This window comes from Sceloporus undulatus, chromosome 6 (assembly GCF_019175285.1).
Source record: "Sceloporus undulatus isolate JIND9_A2432 ecotype Alabama chromosome 6, SceUnd_v1.1, whole genome shotgun sequence".
NCBI classification, from domain to species: Eukaryota; Metazoa; Chordata; class Lepidosauria; order Squamata; family Phrynosomatidae; genus Sceloporus; species Sceloporus undulatus.
This window is the reverse complement of record NC_056527.1, coordinates 11,312,193-11,329,833: the sequence shown is the minus strand read 5'-3', so window position 1 is coordinate 11,329,833 and position 17,641 is coordinate 11,312,193. Positions and strand designations below refer to the sequence as shown.

General features: G+C 41.7%; 1 pseudogene; it reads right to left on the bottom strand.

The window, feature by feature from the left end:
- Nucleotides 1-12,867: 12,867 nt before the first annotated feature.
- On the bottom strand, nt 12,868-13,019 carry LOC121935816 (annotated as a pseudogene).
- Nucleotides 13,020-17,641: the final 4,622 nt, after the last annotated feature.

The following is a 17,641-nucleotide window of genomic DNA, read 5'->3' as shown; positions in this document are numbered from 1 at the left end:
ACACTTCCCAGTGGAGATCCTCCCTTCCTCCCTCTCTCTCTCTCTCTCTCTCACACACACACACACACACTACACACAATAACACACAGCCAGGGTGACCAGACGTCCTGACCACAAAGGAGGACAATGCCCGACAAAATGTAGGACATTCCAGGCCGATGGAGGATGTGAGCAAAGAAAAGCTAAAAACACTCTAACAAAATGAATTTCAACAGGGAGAAATGTAAGGTACTGATGCACTTGAGCAGGAAAAAAATGAAATGTATAGATATAGGATGGAGGGACACCTGGCTTAACAAGACAACATGTGAAAGGGATCTAGGAGTCCTAGAGGTTGAACATGAGTTAACAGTGTGATGCGGCAGCTAAAAAAGCCAATTCTAGGCTGTATCAACAGAAGCACAGTGTCTAGATCAAGGGAAGTCATAGTGCCACTCTATTCTGCTTTAGTCAGGCCTCACCATTCAAAAAGAATGTTGAGAAGCTGGATAAGAGACTTGAGCACTAGACTAGGATTCTGGAAGGCCCAGAGTTCAAATCCTTGCTTGGCCATGGAAACCCACTGGATAACTTTAGGCGAGTCATACAGTCTCAGCCCCAGAAAACCTTTAGGGTTGCCATAAGTCACAAATGACTTGAAGGCACACAACAACAGCTATCCTAGCCCTGGGGGCCATTCAAACTACCTTTTACCCCTGATCAGAAACCAAGTTAACCTTTAAATCAGACCACTCAGTTTAATGGCAATGAAAAAGGGAGGAGGGAGCAAGATTTTCACAGTGAGCTGCTAAAAGCATTCATGTGAAACACAGAAGATTTTCCCCCCTGCACTTTATGGAGAGCAAACTCCAGCGTTTATGTAACAATGCATGCAAAAAGAAAACAGACTCTCTCTTGCCCTTTCATCAAGTGCCTGATGGTCTAGCATGGGTTCTCTCTCTTTCCAGCTCTTTGGTGAAGAATAGATGTCAAGCTTCTGAATCTGTCTGTCAGATTTCCTTAGCACCCTGTAAAAGGAGTGGGACTGTGTGCAATATTTTTAAAATAGCCATCACAATATAGCAAACAAGATGGAACAGAACAAAGTAAAAGCAATTGTGAAAAGGATGGTTAAATCCAGCTCTGGACAATCTTCTAAACATCTCCATCAGCATTCACCTCTTGGGGAATGACGTATTTGTGGTGCTGGTGAAACGTGGATATAGGAATACTGTGCTCATGTTGCTCTCTGAATGTTTTGACTCTATTTAGTCTTCAGTTTTTAGACTGCAGTTCCCAGCATACCATTGGCAATGCTAGATAGGGCAGCTAGGTGTTGCAGTCCAAACAATGACTGAAGAACCACATTATGCCCACCCCTGATCTGCATGAACCCTCTTTGTTGTTGGGAATCAGGAATTAATATGCTGATCAGTGGTTGGACTATGACTCTGAAGAGAAGGGTTCAAATACTTGCTGAGCCATGAAATCCCACTGATTCGCCTTGGGCAAGTCACACTCTCTCAGCATCAGAGCGTGGCAATGGCAAAACCCCTCTGAAGAAACTTGCCGTAGAAACCCCTGTGTCTTAGGGTCGCCATAAGTTGGTTGAGCGTACTTTCAGCAGAGATGACAGTCTGGCAACATAGCAATGGCATATTTCTGCCCCCGCTGAGATATAAAAATGCTCCGCTCACATTGCTCTTTCAGTGTTTCAGTTTTTGTCTGTTTTGATTTGTCTTTAATCTTTTTGGTAAACTGCCCAGAGAATTCGCTTGAAGGGCAAAGTGGTACAATGCATCATAAATAATGGATAAATATTGCAGCCCTGAAATTAAGTTTAATTCTTTGCTATTTAAAAAACAACAACCATATGCCTTGTCTCTTTATTCACAGACCAGGTAACATTCATGTTTACTATTCTATCAATTGGTTATAGGTATTTTAAAAATCATACTGTTGCATTATTGTTGTTGAATGCCTTTAGGTCATCTGTCGACTTATGGCAACCCCATGAATATCGTATGATTTTCTTAAGCAAGAACTATGTATTGAGGTGGTTTTGCCAGTTCTTTCCACTGGATATAGCTTACAGCACTTGGTATTTATTGGCAGTCTCCCATCGAAGAACTAAGCAGGGCAAGGAAGAATGATTCCCATTCCCAGGGTCACACAATATATATATATACCCACTCTCTTCCTTGCCAGTATTTTCTGAAGATGCCAGCCACAGATGCTGGCAAAACCTCAGGAATAAACTCTTCTAGAACATGGCCACATATCCCGAAAAACTCACAAAAAACTATAGTTGCCGGCCATAAAGGCCTTCAACTTCACACAAGCCAAATAATACTTCAGCATTAAAATATTTAGCCTGTTTTAATAGAACCATAGTTTCCAAGTCAAGGGAAGTAATAATTGCACCTATGTCCTGCACCGCTCAGGCTGCATCTGGAGCACTGCATTCAGATCTGGGTTTCTCATTTTAAGAAGGATATAAAAACGTTAACCCAATATAGTATGGCGATTTGAGTGCTGGTTTACGACTCTGGAGACCAGGATTTGAATCCCCACTCAGCCACGGAAACCTGCTGGGTGAAGTTAGGCAAGTCACACTCTCTCAGCCTCAGAGGGAGACAAAGGCAAACCACCCTCGGAACAAATCTTGTCAGGAACCCCCCCCCCCCCCCGGTGATAGGTTTGCCTTAGGGTTACCATAAGTTGGAAACTACTTGAAGACACAACAACAATAGAAAAGTTGGATCAGGTTCAGAGAAGGGCAACCAGGATGATAATTGTTATGGAGAACAAAAGTTTTGAGGAAAGGTTGATAGAACTGGGCATGATCAGCCTGGTGTCTAGAAGATTGAAGGGTGACATGGCTGCACTCTTTAAGGATCTCAAGTCCTGTCACAGAGATGAGGATGCAGGTTTCTTTGCTGCCACAGAGATCTGGTCTAATGGTTTTAAGTTACAGGCAAAAAGACAAAGAAAAAATGGATCCTTGAACAGATCAAGTCTGAAATCTCCTTGGCAGCCAAGATTATAGAATCATAGAATCATAGAGTTGGAAGAGACCACAAGGGCTATCAAGTTCACCTCCCGTCAAAGAGAATACACAGTCAAAGCTTCCCCGACAGATGGTCATCCAGCCTCTGTTTAAAAAACCTACAAAGAAGGAGACTCTACCACACTCTGAGGGAGTGTGGTTTGGAAGATTTTTGCATTCTCTTTCCCGCTCCTTAGATAGACAGGGATTTCCTGCATGCAAACTCCTCTCTCTCTCTCATTCAAACTAACCCTGTAATTTAGATCATTCCCCCTTTAGGACTAACAAACATTCTCTCTCAAGATTTTCTCATGAACTGTAGGTCTTCCTCCTCTCTCAACTTACTTTGGAAAGATGGTGAGATAAAGATTTCTTTTTACCTGAACTATTCACTAGCTAGATTAGGATATAGCTTTTATGTAAATATAGATTAAACCCATTCGTAAACTTTCGTTTTAAACTACAAGCTATGTGTTTTTTTTTTTTTTTAAGACAGTCTCAATTCCTAGGGGAGCACGGTTAGACAAAGGCTAATTTAAAGCTAGACCCTAGCAGGCTTGGCTTTAACATTTTTAATATTTATATATTTTTGTTTTCTTACCAATAGCCTTGGGAATCTTAAATTACCCTACAGCATGCTCCACTGTCAAATAGCTTATGGTCAGGAAGATCTTTCTAATGTTTTCCTGTAGTACTCCTTAACATTTGTATGTACTCGTGTAGTGTGCATCCATTGATCCGTGTCCTATTCTCTGGAGCAGCAGAAAACAAGCTTGCTCCATGCTCGATATGACCTCCTTCCAAATATCAAACTGAAGCTGTTGTACATTGGCAACTTAATGAGAAGACATGGATTACTAGAAAAGACAATAATAGCAATAGCAATAGCAGTTTCATTTATATACTGCTTCATACCACACTAAGCAGTCTCAAAGAGGTTTACAACTGTAAGCCAAGTGCCTCCATCAAGCTGTGTACTCATTTTAGCAGTCTCAGAAGGATGCCGAGATAGAGGATAATAGAAAGAGAGGAAGATTGCACATCAGATGGATGGACCCATGGGAATGAATTTGCAGGAACTAAGCAAACATAGGGGATCTTGGAGATGTCTCATCCACAGGTTGCTATGAATTGGTGTTGACTCAAGGGCAATTAACAACAACAGAAAGTTTCAAATGAACATTAAAAGGGTTGTCTTGACAGCAATGGAAACAATTACCTAGAGAGGCAGAGGGGTCTTTTTCTCTGGACATCTTCAGAAAAATGCTGGACAACTATCTGCCAGGGATGGTCTAGCTTGACTTAATATCCTTTGGCGCCCCTTTCAGCTTTATGTTTCTATAACTGTTATTCAACAAAAGAATGAAATACCGAATCACACAGGCTGCAAAAATGTAGCTAGAAATTATTGCACAACAGTGTTAGGTTCTTGTAAAGTAATACATGAATTTTGGTGTTAGGACAATGTGGCCAGAACCAGTTCTGGAATCTGCCAGGCAAACAGATGGCACAGATGACAGATAACTGATGGCACTCGAAAACTCAATTACCATTTGATTTGGGGAGCCTTTCATCCATCTGCCAAAATGTGGGACTGATTTCTTTACTGCCAGCTTTTTCCACACCTTGGAGGACAACAAAGCAACGGAGCCAGTAAACAATTGACATTGTGCAAGTTGATTAAGAAGGTGATCAAAGCGAGAGACAGAGATACAGGTGTTTTGTTAACCTCATTATCAGCTGCTGCTACAATCATTGCTTTGAACTTCATCCTTTCATGGACCTCGCTGAGCATTTATCTATGCCAATAAGAATGCTTCCTCTTCTCCAGTTACAAATACTACTTGCTTTGGTTTTAGAACGAACGAAGTAAAACCATCTTTTCCATGAGTCTCCTCTGTCGGTTAACTATTACATTTTAACAACTCTGAACCCACCAACCAGTAAAGATTGAGTGACGATTCCAGAACCTTGGTTACTGATACTACCTCTACTCAGACTGTTATTCTGAACAATTTTAATATGACTCTTCAAGGTCTTTTGTTATTTTTGTATTGTTAGTTTATATTGTTATAAAACAAATAAATATTCAATTTAAAAAAGCTTGTTACATTTTAACCCCACTCCTCCTTCAAAGGGTTTGGGAGGACACAGCGGATTCTCTCCCATTTTGTCTTCACAACAGCCCCCCAGTGAAGGGCAGGTTAGGCTGGTTGGGGCTCCTGAGAGATAAAACAGAGCGAGTATAAGAGTTCTAGGTGTGAATAATTTTCAATTTCTCCTTGCCTGCGACACTAACAGTTTGGAGAGAAAAAGAAAAATTAATGGGAGGAGGCCAGAATTCTGATTTGGAGGGTCACTGTCCTCATTTTGCCCCTCTGTGGGAACTTCTAAGCAACCCTTTATGGAATGGAGCCCCCGTCCACAAGAGCCTGAAAGTAACCAACGAAATGCTCTACGTCATATGTTAAAAATGCGGCCATAGAAAAATAATATTATCTCGCTGTAGAAAGAACAAGTGATATACCAGCTTTTCATATGCCTCAGGAAGCAATGCCCAAGAAAATTTGTTACCTTGAATCCTGTGTAACTTCAATCAATTGCCAGCCTGGAAGCTACACAGAGGTGGCAGGGAGTGGGGAGGAATATGCAGTTACGTACAACCATGAGTACCTAAGTGATTTCACCTAGCTAGGAGTTAAACATGAATGAGTACCACCATAGTGCCTAATAAAATGCAAATCTTATTTTCTGTTTGTTGTGTGCTCTATGAGATAATGTCTTTTAAAGTACTGTATAAAAATGGTTTAATTCATAGGGCATCTTAAATATAACCAAGCCTGCCTGGTCTTGGTATGCAGAAGCCTTTAGGCCAGAGAGAGAGCAGAGCTGGAGATAAGGGCACAGTGAGATGAATAGGAAAATATAATTAAAATACATTGAAGCATTTCTATCCCAGCCTTCCTAGCACTGGCACTTCCATGCAACAGGAAGCAAACAGCCCAGAAGAAACAACATTACATCTGTCACATATTCACTCAAAAGTCACATTGAATGTTTGCTCTTTGTGTTGCGACAATAGTAAAATTGATGCAACTCCATATCTTCAATGCTCTGGACATCACTTCACCACAGTATTATCATAAGAGGGGCAGTGCTAACACAAGGCTGTGGACTATTTAGCATGAGAATCCCAGAATCGTAGAGCTGAAAAGGACCACAAGGGCCATTTAGTTTAACTCAGTGGCATCTCTAGCGGGGTGCAGTGATGTAAACCACACTGGGTGACATCATGGGGGTGGTGGTCAGAGGACTCATAGGACTAGGGGGCGGGCAGCTTCCTTCTAGGTCCCACACAACCATGGGCACACAGGACTCCAAAGGCCAGGGGGGCTACTGAGAGGGCCAAGTATGGCCCCCATCTTGCTGCTGTGGCACCATTCATGCTACTTACTTCCTTCTTTCAGTTAGTCTCAAAGGTGCTACAAGATCTCTTAAGGCTTGGTTTCCAGACCTTTGACCATCATGATTGCCCATCTCTGGACAGGTTCCAGCTGGGAGATATTGGGAGATATCTGCTGCTTGACAGTTCCACGGTAGGTGATAAAATGTTTGGATGCTATCTAATATGAGGATGCAGTATAAATGCTAGGAGAACTTGTAACTTGTGCAAAACTAGCATATCCAGCCTTTGGAGGGAATTTGAACTCTAGGAAGGAGGGAAAAATTGCAGCCAGCAAAGGAGCTTGGGATATTCTGATTCGAAGGCAATCCAAGGGCGACCGATACATGCGTTCCATACCTGCCAGATTTGAATTGAACACAACTTTGGAATGGAACAGGATTTGTAAATCCTGTATTTCCCCAAATTTACACATCTCTCAGTTGACCCTGGATTGGGTTCGAATTGACCTAGCATTGACTTCGATTACTTGTGATAACCTTTCACACAATAACATGAATCTGCATGATTGCATCCGGGATCACACTGCATTGATCTTCCAATTTCCCCTGTGTGATAGCGTCCTATGCAATGGCTGCTGGATGTCAAAGGGTAGACCTTCACTCCCACTGGAGATCCAGAAGAGGGAGAATGCTCCCATTTTATTGGACATACAATGGCATCTGGTGGCACTGCTGCACAGTTCTGCTCCCTGGCCATTTATATGAGGGTGCACCACAGTACTGTTGTACAGCTGGGGAAAATGTTTTGCACAAGGAGGTACTTGATACCTTATTGTTTACACTGGCAGAAGCTACTCACATTCCCGCTTTAGAGGACAGTATGCTAAAGAGAGCATGGTGGCATAGCCTCGATTTCTGGGCAATTCATCTATGGCTCTCAGCTTTTGCTTATCCTGATCTTCCAGCAAACTTTTCAGCATATCAGGTTGCCATTTGCTGTTGTTCACCCCACTTTACATAAAATAAACAAGCCATTGCAAATCATTACAAATAATTGGTCTTTCTTTGGCTCTGGGCTCTTGATTACTACTAAGTAGTGGAGATGAAAAGACAGGACTTTTTCTAGATGCCAAATCAATGGTTCTAATTTTTGTGTGCAGATAATTAAGGGCTAAACATATTCAGTATGGGACTAAGTAGTGTTTCCTACTTACAAGAGGATAAAATGATGGATTTATTTTAAATTAAGCCAACTTCATTTTTGTGCTTGCTAAATGAACTATATGAAGAATAGAGTCTCTGCCTTGTTAGGAACAGCAACTTTACTAATTTTGCATGGAGATTTTAAAACATGCATCAGCAGCAATCAGCTTGGAACATTTTAATAATTCTGCTAGCACTAGCTAACGAAAAATGGATTCTTAATGTTCTTTTGGTGCTGCTGTATAAATCTTAGAGCAGAATGATATAGGCAGGTTTCCTTAAAAGGAAGTCTCACTATGTTCTGGTGGAACTGCCTCCAAACTAAGTACGCACAAGATCGCTGTTCATCCAGACCGTTGAAATATATGGGAGATCATGGTTTTTACTCCTGTAATTACTGCTTTCATTTCCAAGATCAAGTATGTGTGTCTGTGTGTGCATTCAAGTTGACTTGTGGCAGCCTCATGAATTTCATATGGTTTTCTTTGGCAAGGAATACTCAGAGATGGTTTTGTCAGTTCCTTTCAGGTGACACATTGGTAATTCTAGCACGTTTTGGGCTTTCTCCCTTCCATTCCCAAGCCGTTTTGTTCCTACCAGCAGGGTGGTTTTTTTTTTAAAGAAACTGTTACTGTCTGCCAGTCTTCTCCCTTTCATCTCCTTTACCTCTCTCCTACACATTGTAAATTGCACCAGTAGTGGAGCAGAGAGGCAAAGAGGATGGAGGAAAAGACTGTCACTATCTCTTCCTACTGTTTTGCAAAACTGCCTGCTGTGGGGCACAGTGGAAAGAGGAAAAGGGCTGGGAGAAAGAGATGGTCAGGATTCCCTGTTCACTTAAACGTTCCAGAAGACTCTTCTTGAGAGTGTGTGTGGGATCTCATTCATCACAACAATTAATAAGGAGGATTAGACCATGCAATTATCCTTTTTAAAAAGTGTGGATGTGTAAATGGAAAGAAGCAACTCAAAGTAGCACTTGTCAATGCATCACCTGCCTTGAATTCCATTGTGGGAGAAAGGCAGGATATAAATCCTTGAAATAAATATATAAATAAATAAAATGTAGCTGACTGAATTGGCATTTTTTGCCAGCTTAAACAAGCTCTCACACAAATATGCCCTCTAAAGCGTCTTCTTGCATTTGTAGGGCATTCAGAGTCTGTGGACCTAGCTCTGAAGAGAAGCAAGTAATTTTCCACTTATCATAAACCCAAGGAAAAGAACATTATTTAGAACAATATGTTACTCAATTTTCCAAAGTGCAATCAGGAAACTGAGGCTGCTGCCACACTGCAGAAAGAAAGCAGTTTGACAGCACTTTAACACCCATGGTTCAATGCCATGGAATTATGGGATTTGTAGTTTGTTGGGGGCACCTGAGACCTCTGACAGGGAAGGCTAAATATCTCACAAAACTGACATTATAGTTCTACATTTCTCTATTTCTCTGCTAGTAGTATTTCAGTACTTTGGTCCAGCAGAGGGCACTAGTGCACATGGATGAGCCTTGCAAAAAGGAACTAGAAAAGCAAACAAAAGTAAAGAGAAGGGGGAAAGACATTTTTCTTTAAAATGTCATGTTATAATATAGAAGGGTCTACAATAAAATATTGCAGCATGATGTGTTGCTGTATAATCATACTCTTTTCCAGGATAATCCAATAAAAGAAAGATTTTCTAGGCATTCCACAGTTTATTGCAGTTGAGGAAAGAGAGAAAACATATGACATGACTGTAGGTGAATATAAAACAGTTATAATAAAAAAGTGATAAAGTCTTGTATTGCCTTGGCATAAAGCTTATTTCACCTTTGTGTAAACTGAAGCTATCAGACAGTGAGTAGACAGTGACTGGAAAATGTCTGCATATAACTTTTAGGCTGCTTCCAAATTGTACACTTTATTTCAAATTGTTCATATAGTCTGTACTTGGATATCACTTTAATTGCCATGGCTACTACTATGGAATCCTGGAATTTGTAGTTTTGTAATGGATTTAGTGCTCTTGTCAATTTAGTACTCAAGGCCTCAGAGCCCGGGCGGCCCCAGCCCCCGGACCGAGGGGGGCCAGAGCCCGCGGGGGCGGGACATCCCGTTTGGGGGGTGGCCATCCGGTCCGGGGCCGGTTTGGCACCCAAACCAGGACGGCCCGCCCATGCGGCCACCTCAGCCCCCCGGAGAGTGCTCCCTCCCGGGGCCCCAGCAAGGCCAGGGAGGAGGAGGAGGAGGCCGCTCCCACCGCGGCGATCGCCGCGATGAGGGGGGTGGCCTCCGCCTCCTTCCCAGCCTGGGAGCCGGCAGGCTCCTCCCAGACCGAGAGGAGGAGGAGCCGCTCCACCGCGGCGATCGCCGCAAGGAGGGCGGCCTCTGCCCTCCCGGCCTGGGAGCCGGCCAAGGCTTCCTCCCAGACCGAGAGGAGGAAGAGGCCACTTCCCACCGCAGCGATCACCGCGATGAGGGGCGGCCTCCGCCTCCTTTCGCCTGGGAGCCAGCCGAGGCTTCCTCCCAAGCCGGGAAGGAGGGGGAGGCCGCTTCCCACCCGCGGCATCGCCGCGATGACAGGCGGCCCCGCCCTCTTCCCGGCCTGGGAGCAGGCCGAGGCTTCCTCCCAAGCCGGGAAGGAGGGGGAGGCCGTTGCCACCCGCGGCGATCGCTGCGATGACAGGGGGCCCGCCCTCCTTCCCGGCCTGGGGCAGGCCGAGGCTTCCTCCCAAGCCGGGAAGGAGGGGGAGGCCGTCTGCCACCGCGGCGATCGCTGCAATGACAGGCGGCCTCGCCCTCCTTCCCGGCCTGGGAGCAGGCCGAGGCTTCGTCCCAAGCAGGAAGGAGGGGGGACAAGGTTTTAAAAATGTAGGACCGTTTTAAAAAATTTCCTGGCTTGGAAATTTAAAAAAAAAGGTCCTACATTTTTAAACCTTGTCCTAACTTTGTCCCGGTTTGGATGTCCCCAGCATGGCAACCCTACATTACCCCTAGCACCCAAAAACCTTTAATATTCCACTTCTACTAAGTCCGTTACAGTCTCTTCCCAAAACAGAGTTTAGCAGAACTCATTAATCCCTACATACCTAAATACAGGTAAGTGCAATACTCTCACTGGTTTAGCTTGGCTTCATTTCCATTTCCTTCCTCTGGATTTGATATTGTAAGCTCTTTGGGGCACAGAGATCTATCTCTTTTTAATAAAGAACCATGCACAGGGCAGGGAAGAGGCATAGCTTTGGGAAGAGTGCATGCATTTTCTGCAGTGGGTCCCCAAAATGAATCCTAGTACAGTTGGTTCCTCCACATTTGCCGGGGTTAGGGGTGAAGGACCCTGTGAAATGTGGGAAACCACAGATAAAAACACTATTCTGAGAGAACAGACCTGAGAGAACTTTTTTCCTGAGGAATCCTGAGGTCCTCCAGTGCAACTCTATGGTCAACTCTTCTGGACAAAGTTGATCATAGAATAAGTCCAAATCAGGACATCTGGAGGGCATCACTTTAATTCCAGACTGTGCTAAGACCAATTAACATTTACAGTATAACATGGGATCCTTTTTTCCTCCTCAGTCCAACAGTAATATTTCATTCTTGTTTTTAGGGGGGAAACCTACAGGACCAAAAATATTTTGTGTAGAATCAATCTACAGCAGAAGACTGATGCTTCCTTCATGACAACTTGGAAAACTGATGCATCTGAAGGAAAGTAAAAATCGGATCACTTCAGAAGGTTGTTTCACTAGTTCTCATGAGTGTTAATATATATTTGGCCAGCAAATTTATGCACAGATTTTGGGTTTATGTATAAAAAAACCTTGAAAGTGCACTGAAATAAATATCTTCCCTTTAGCAAGGAGCATCCTGAAGCCACCGTCTTTACATTTTGCTTATTCATTTTCTAAAGGCCCAAAATCTAACATTTCAATATATATATATATCTCCCATGTTGTTGTGATAAGGGAATATGCAGTGGGAATGATGTCTAGAAGCCTGCTGTGCTACAAGATTAGTATTAATACTCAGATTAAGTAGAGGCTGTGGTCCATTCGAGCAAAACAAACAATTTATGTTTTAAAAATTTATTAGAATAGCTTTGAGGGCAAAGTAACACAGCCAATATATTGGAATGTGATATGATGCAGATTTCCATCCCTACCACACTCTGGTGAATACAAACTGTGCACAGACCACTTTAAGATTGTGAGTTGAGGCAATGGCATTTACCCAATGGTTTTCCAATGGCAGAATGGTATAATATTTTGGGAGGGCTCAAACTACCAAAGCAACAGGTCAAATGTGTGGGTGGAAATGGCTTGATATTTCTACTCCTTCTACTACTGCATACTCCTCTTCATTTTCTTCCTCTTCCTCTTCTTTCCTTCACACACCAAGTTGACTTTGACTTATGGCGATTCTATGAATGAAAGGCTGTCTAAGGTCCCCAGTCAAAACCGGTCAGGCTTCCTCATCCCCCTTTCCCTTCCAACCACTCCCTTCTCCTTTTGTGTCATGTCTTTTTAGATTGTAAGCCCGAGGGCAGGGAACTGTCTAATTAAAAAGATTGTGTAGGCAGCGCTGTGTAAATTTACAGCGCTTCATAAAATAAAGGATAATAAAATAATAATAATAAAATAATAATATAATAATAATAATAATGTCAGAATGCATGGCTTTCATCCTGCCATAATGTAGTAAAAGGACATGGAGTAGTGCTATCATGTTTTAGAACTGTATGTTACAACTGTGAGTTCAGTCCAGGTGCTGAGATAAGCAGGAAAAGGAGATGAGCCTGTCCAAGGTCATTTAAGAGAGTGATTGTGGCTCTGCAGCAACAAGGAAAAGGGGTCGGGGTGGTGTGAGACTAGAAAGACAGATGTGTCTTATTAATTTTATGGAATAAGAATTGTTTCTGAAGTTTGAATTATGCGCAGTTTAAGCATATGGATGTAGCATTTGCTGGTCAGTTCTGACAATGAAAGTCCCCAGACTGAATCTATAGTTAATATAAGTTAATGAAATTATGCAGTTGAGTTTCCCTTGTTTGGGGAAATTAATAATAATAATAATTTGTTTTATTTTTATACCGCTATTCCAAAGATCATAGCGGTGAACAGCAAGTAAGCTAATTTGCCCCCAACAGTCTGGGTACTCATTTTAGTGATCTCGGAAGGATGCAAGCCTGAGTCGAGCTTGGGCCCTTTGCTGGTCTTGAACTCGCAACCTTGTGGTTTTGAGTGAATGGCTGCAGTACAGGCATTTAACCACTGCGCCACCAGGGCTCCATAATTAATTAATTAATTAATCGCAGGGGTCAGCACACCCAGAGTGCAATGGATGAGCCTCACCCTGGGAAAACCACTTTTGTGATCATGGAATCTCCTCTGTCGGGTAAGTTTCTGAGTTTTTACTACTGAACCTGAATTTCTGAACTTTGGTATCCTGCTGGACTTGAGAGTGAATCTACCCACCTGTAGTGCCATCTCCCGCTTTTCCTACCTCCTTTCATTTTGCTTAGAATTATCTTTTCCAGTTAATCATATGTCCAAAATATGGCAGCCTCCATTTATTCATCTTGGCTTCAGGCTTGATTTGGTCAAGGACCCATTCATTTATCTTTGTATCAGCAGACCTTTCTTCCACCATTACATTCCAAATGAGTTGATTTTTTTCCTGACTTGCCAATCTCATTCTGGTAGCCTTTTCCAGCAAGAGGATGCTGCCAGGAACCAAACATTTGCTCAGGAGTCTTTCCCTTTAAGATGCCATGGCTTGCATGTAGGTCTGGCCCTCACACAGAATGCATCCCACATGAATCAAGGCCAGCAAAATAAATAAATAAATAAATAAATAAATAAAAAATCTTAATTATTTCCTCTAGGAGGAAAAGAGCGAACACATCTGTCAAGTTGTCACCTCCTCTTCTTCCTACCACTTTAGATCCTGAATGTGTCAACTGCTCACCTTCACAGGTGTTGATGCTGGACAAATGTGGCTCTCGTCTATTTCCCTTCTGTTCTCACAAGGTTTAAATTAGGAACCATTCTGTACAGGAATGTGCTTCTTCCTGGGTCTCTGAGGGGACCTGTGTTAGTTATGTGAAAATTGGCCGTTTGATAGTTGGATGTGTGGATGTGAGAATGCATTGCCGCTTCCTATCGTATATATCAAATTCCTCCCTCCCCTCTCTCTATTTTCCCTATTACTAACTTTAATAAAGATTTTTGCTTTAATCTTAGAGCTTGGCTGGCTGTACTTTGGACAAAGTGGGGGATTAATTCCCTTCTTCTTCCACCTTCCTGCTACAGAATGGAGAAAGATAAATGAAGTACAGGGGGAAACTGTAGTGCCAAGGGAAGCCAAAGGCTAGTTGTGCCATGCCAGCTTGCCACTCCTCTTTTGAGCTTTCTAAGGAAGAAATTAATAGTGGATGTACTTAGCTGAAGTTGGGGGACTAAAGGACTTTTTTGGCCGCCAGTAGTCAGGACCCATCTTTCCATGGAAAATACCACACAGAGGAGCATTCACACAGCATCTTTGGTTGGTCTTTCAAGAAGGTGACAAAGGTGTACAGGCATCTTTGTTGTTGTTGTTGTTGTTTACAGCTGTTCAGGGAATGTTAGCCAGACATCTAAGCATCCCAGTGAACAAATTTAAGACAGCTAAAGGCCAGAAAGGAGCCAGGAAGACATTTCAGCCCAAGAGATGTACCAGAAAGTTTGTTAATGTAAAAAGAGATGATCATCTATCTCTGCCTGCCTTGATAAATAAAGAAGCAGCCTACCTGTTTTGCAGGAAGCCTCGAGAAAGACATACAATATTCTAAATGGGCTACCTTTCAAGGATATTTGTAGTTTTAAAGAAAGACGTACTCCCCAATTTTACATAGATAGTTCTAATTAATCTTCTGCCATCCCATTTTTTCAGCTGCTTTGATAATGTCCCAGTTTTTCCCTGTGCCTGGCTATCATACATATAAATCTCATACCTTTCAATTACCCTAATTTAGCAAGAACAGCACTGATTAATCCTCTGTCATCCTGCTTTTTAAAAATACCCCAGTTTCTCTCTCCTCCTTCCATTCCCCTGCTTTATCCTCAGCTTAATTCAGTTGCTGTAAAACGAGTTCCAAATGTGAAAGTAGTTTGCACTCTATTAATTCAACAGGGGAAGAGGAAAGGAAGGACAGAATCTTTTCTTTCCTGGTAGGCTCATGCAAAAGCAAACTACAGTAAGCCCTTGGTATCCACTGCGGTTTGGTTCCAGGACCCCACCCCATTGATACCAAAATCTATGGATGCTCAAATCCCATTGATTACAGTGGCATAGTAAAATGGTGTCCCTTATATAAAATGGCAAAATCAAGATTTGCTTTTTGGAATTTACATATTTTAAAAATATTTTCAAACTGTTGAAGCTTGAATCCATGGATAAAATAACCCTTGGATATGGAGAGCTGACTGTACTGCAGACTCAGCTAGATTGTTTATTCTTCCTCATTAATATCTTCTGTCATCTTCACCAATGCTGCTTGGCCACATGTGTCTGGTTATCATCTATGAAATGCTCAAGGATATGTGACATGATTGTGGTTTATCTAAGGCATGCAGAAATAGGCAGATATTGGAGATGCTGTGTGATAAAAAGGTGAAGGACAAAAAGAACAGAAGAAGCAGTAATTTAGTGCCTACATCCCATTTGACCTGGTTTCATAGCTTATAATTCTATTGTGTAGCAAAAAGTAAGCAAATATTTTTTTAAATCCCTCCTTTAAAAAAAGCTAAAGTGATTCACAGTATTTAAAAATATACCAAATTTTAAGAAGTCGTGTGAGACCATCCATAGTCTTAAAAATTTGGATCCCTGCAGCTCCCTTTGAATTGACTCTACAGAATTCACAAGCCAAACATTCACACAAAATCCCACATCTGATAGATAAACCTGGTTGGGAGGAAACTGGCATCACAGAGAGAACTGCCTTCTAATTAAACAATTAACCTTAGTATTGCAGATTCTCAGCAATGAATCTCCTCCATACAGGACAAAAGTTAACTTAAATTCCATTGACTTCTATAAGAGGAAATTAGTTATTCTGAATGGAACAAAGGTTTCCCACAAAAGTGCAGGAAAAGAACTGCAAAAAGATTTTTAAAACGTTAAATAATTTTCAAAGGAGATTCATGCATTTTTAATGGATACAGAAAACTAGGGGGGTGTTGGATGCTGCAATAAGAAATGAACTAAAATGCATGTTTTTTAAAAAAACAACAACAAAAAAACAAAATATGAGAAGTTTTGTTGGTGTCATTTTCTGCATCTTTTAATTTTGATACAAATAGAAGGCTAATAAATTAACTATCTGAATGTGTGTTCTACCATTTATCTTACACATTAATATTCTACATCTAAAATACTGTTTTCTTTCACTTTTTCTGACTTTACTGGGAAATAATGTAAATGTTTCACATGGAAATTTGTCATAATAACATTTAGATTCAAAAGAAAAGGACTCTAGTGGAGAGAATAGCAAAGGTTATACGTTGGAAACATATTGGTCTTCATGTCTCACTTATTTAAAATAAAAGGTCTTTCCTTTTGTCACTCATTATAAAACTGACTTCTATTTATGGGGTTTTCCCTTCTTTGTTCTCCTTTCATTAAATATCCATGCTCCAGACGGAATTAAACTTTGTTCTGAGATCTTTATCATAATTGGCCAAGAAGTGAAGTTTCAGTTCAGATTGACACCTTATTAATAGGATTTTTCCTTGCTGCAAACTGACTTTAGAGATGGCTCTCAATGATTTATACATGTGCAGTACCCTGACCTGGCATGGTTAACATCTGATCTTTTAAAGAGGCCTGTCAGACTGATGGGATTTTAAATATCAAATGGATCTCTTATTCTCCTGATTTGTCATACTGAATAAATACTAGAAGACCAAAGGGTTTTATTCTACCACTGTCATTGTACTTATCAGATTAATGTTTAATTTTTTGCTCTTGCTAAAAATATTAGCCATCAGAAAAATTAATATTGCACTATTTTTGCACTGTGGTCTGTATGGGAGATAAAATATAAAATGTTTCAGACAATTGTATGGGAGATAAAATATAAAATGTTTCAGACAATTGTCCCATGTGTCTTTGATTGAGAAATAAACACCACTCAAATTGTGGTTTATTTATGGGTACATATGCATAGGATCAGGGTAATCCTATGGTCTTGTTTTGCAAGTGGTTGCTAGACCATGACTAACGCAGGCAAAACATGTTTGTGCGGCTACTGATTTCCATGACCAAAGGGGAAAACTAAAAAATATCAGTAGAAACAAAAGCAGTCAGTCTGACTAAAGTGATTTTGGCAACTTGTTCACTAACCGCAGTACTGTGTGCAAGTTATGAGTCCGCATTACCCACAGATTGGAGGCACCAGTCATCATGCAGTGATGACTATTAGATTCATGGCCCCCTATCTTATACCAGAACAGCCAGTGTTGTGTAGTGATTTGAGTGCTGAACCAGGCCTCTGTAGGACAGGATTCAAATCCACTACTCAACCACAGAAACCTATTGGGTGAGTCACATTTTCTCAACCTCAGAAGAAGGCAATGGAAAACACTCTCTGAACAAACCTTGACAAGAAAACCCCCTAATAGGTTTGCCTTGCTGATGCTGGTTGCCTTCAAGTTGTTTCTGACTTATAGTGACCCTTTGGGGTTTTCTGGGGTCCTGAGTGTGACTTGCCCAAGGTCACCCAGTGGGTTTTCATGGCTGAGCAGGGAATTGAACCCTGTTCTCCAAATTCATAGTCAGATGCTCAAATCACTGTGGCATGCTGGTTCTCAGGTTTGCGTTAGGGTGGCAATAATTTGGAAAGGATGTGAAGAAACACAACAACCTTGTACCAGAGCTGGGGAACTATTTTTGGGAACTATAACTCCCAGGGGCCTCCAGCCAGTATAATTATGGGGAGTTCTGGGCATTCCCTGTGTTATTTTGGGGTACAAATATTTGGTTA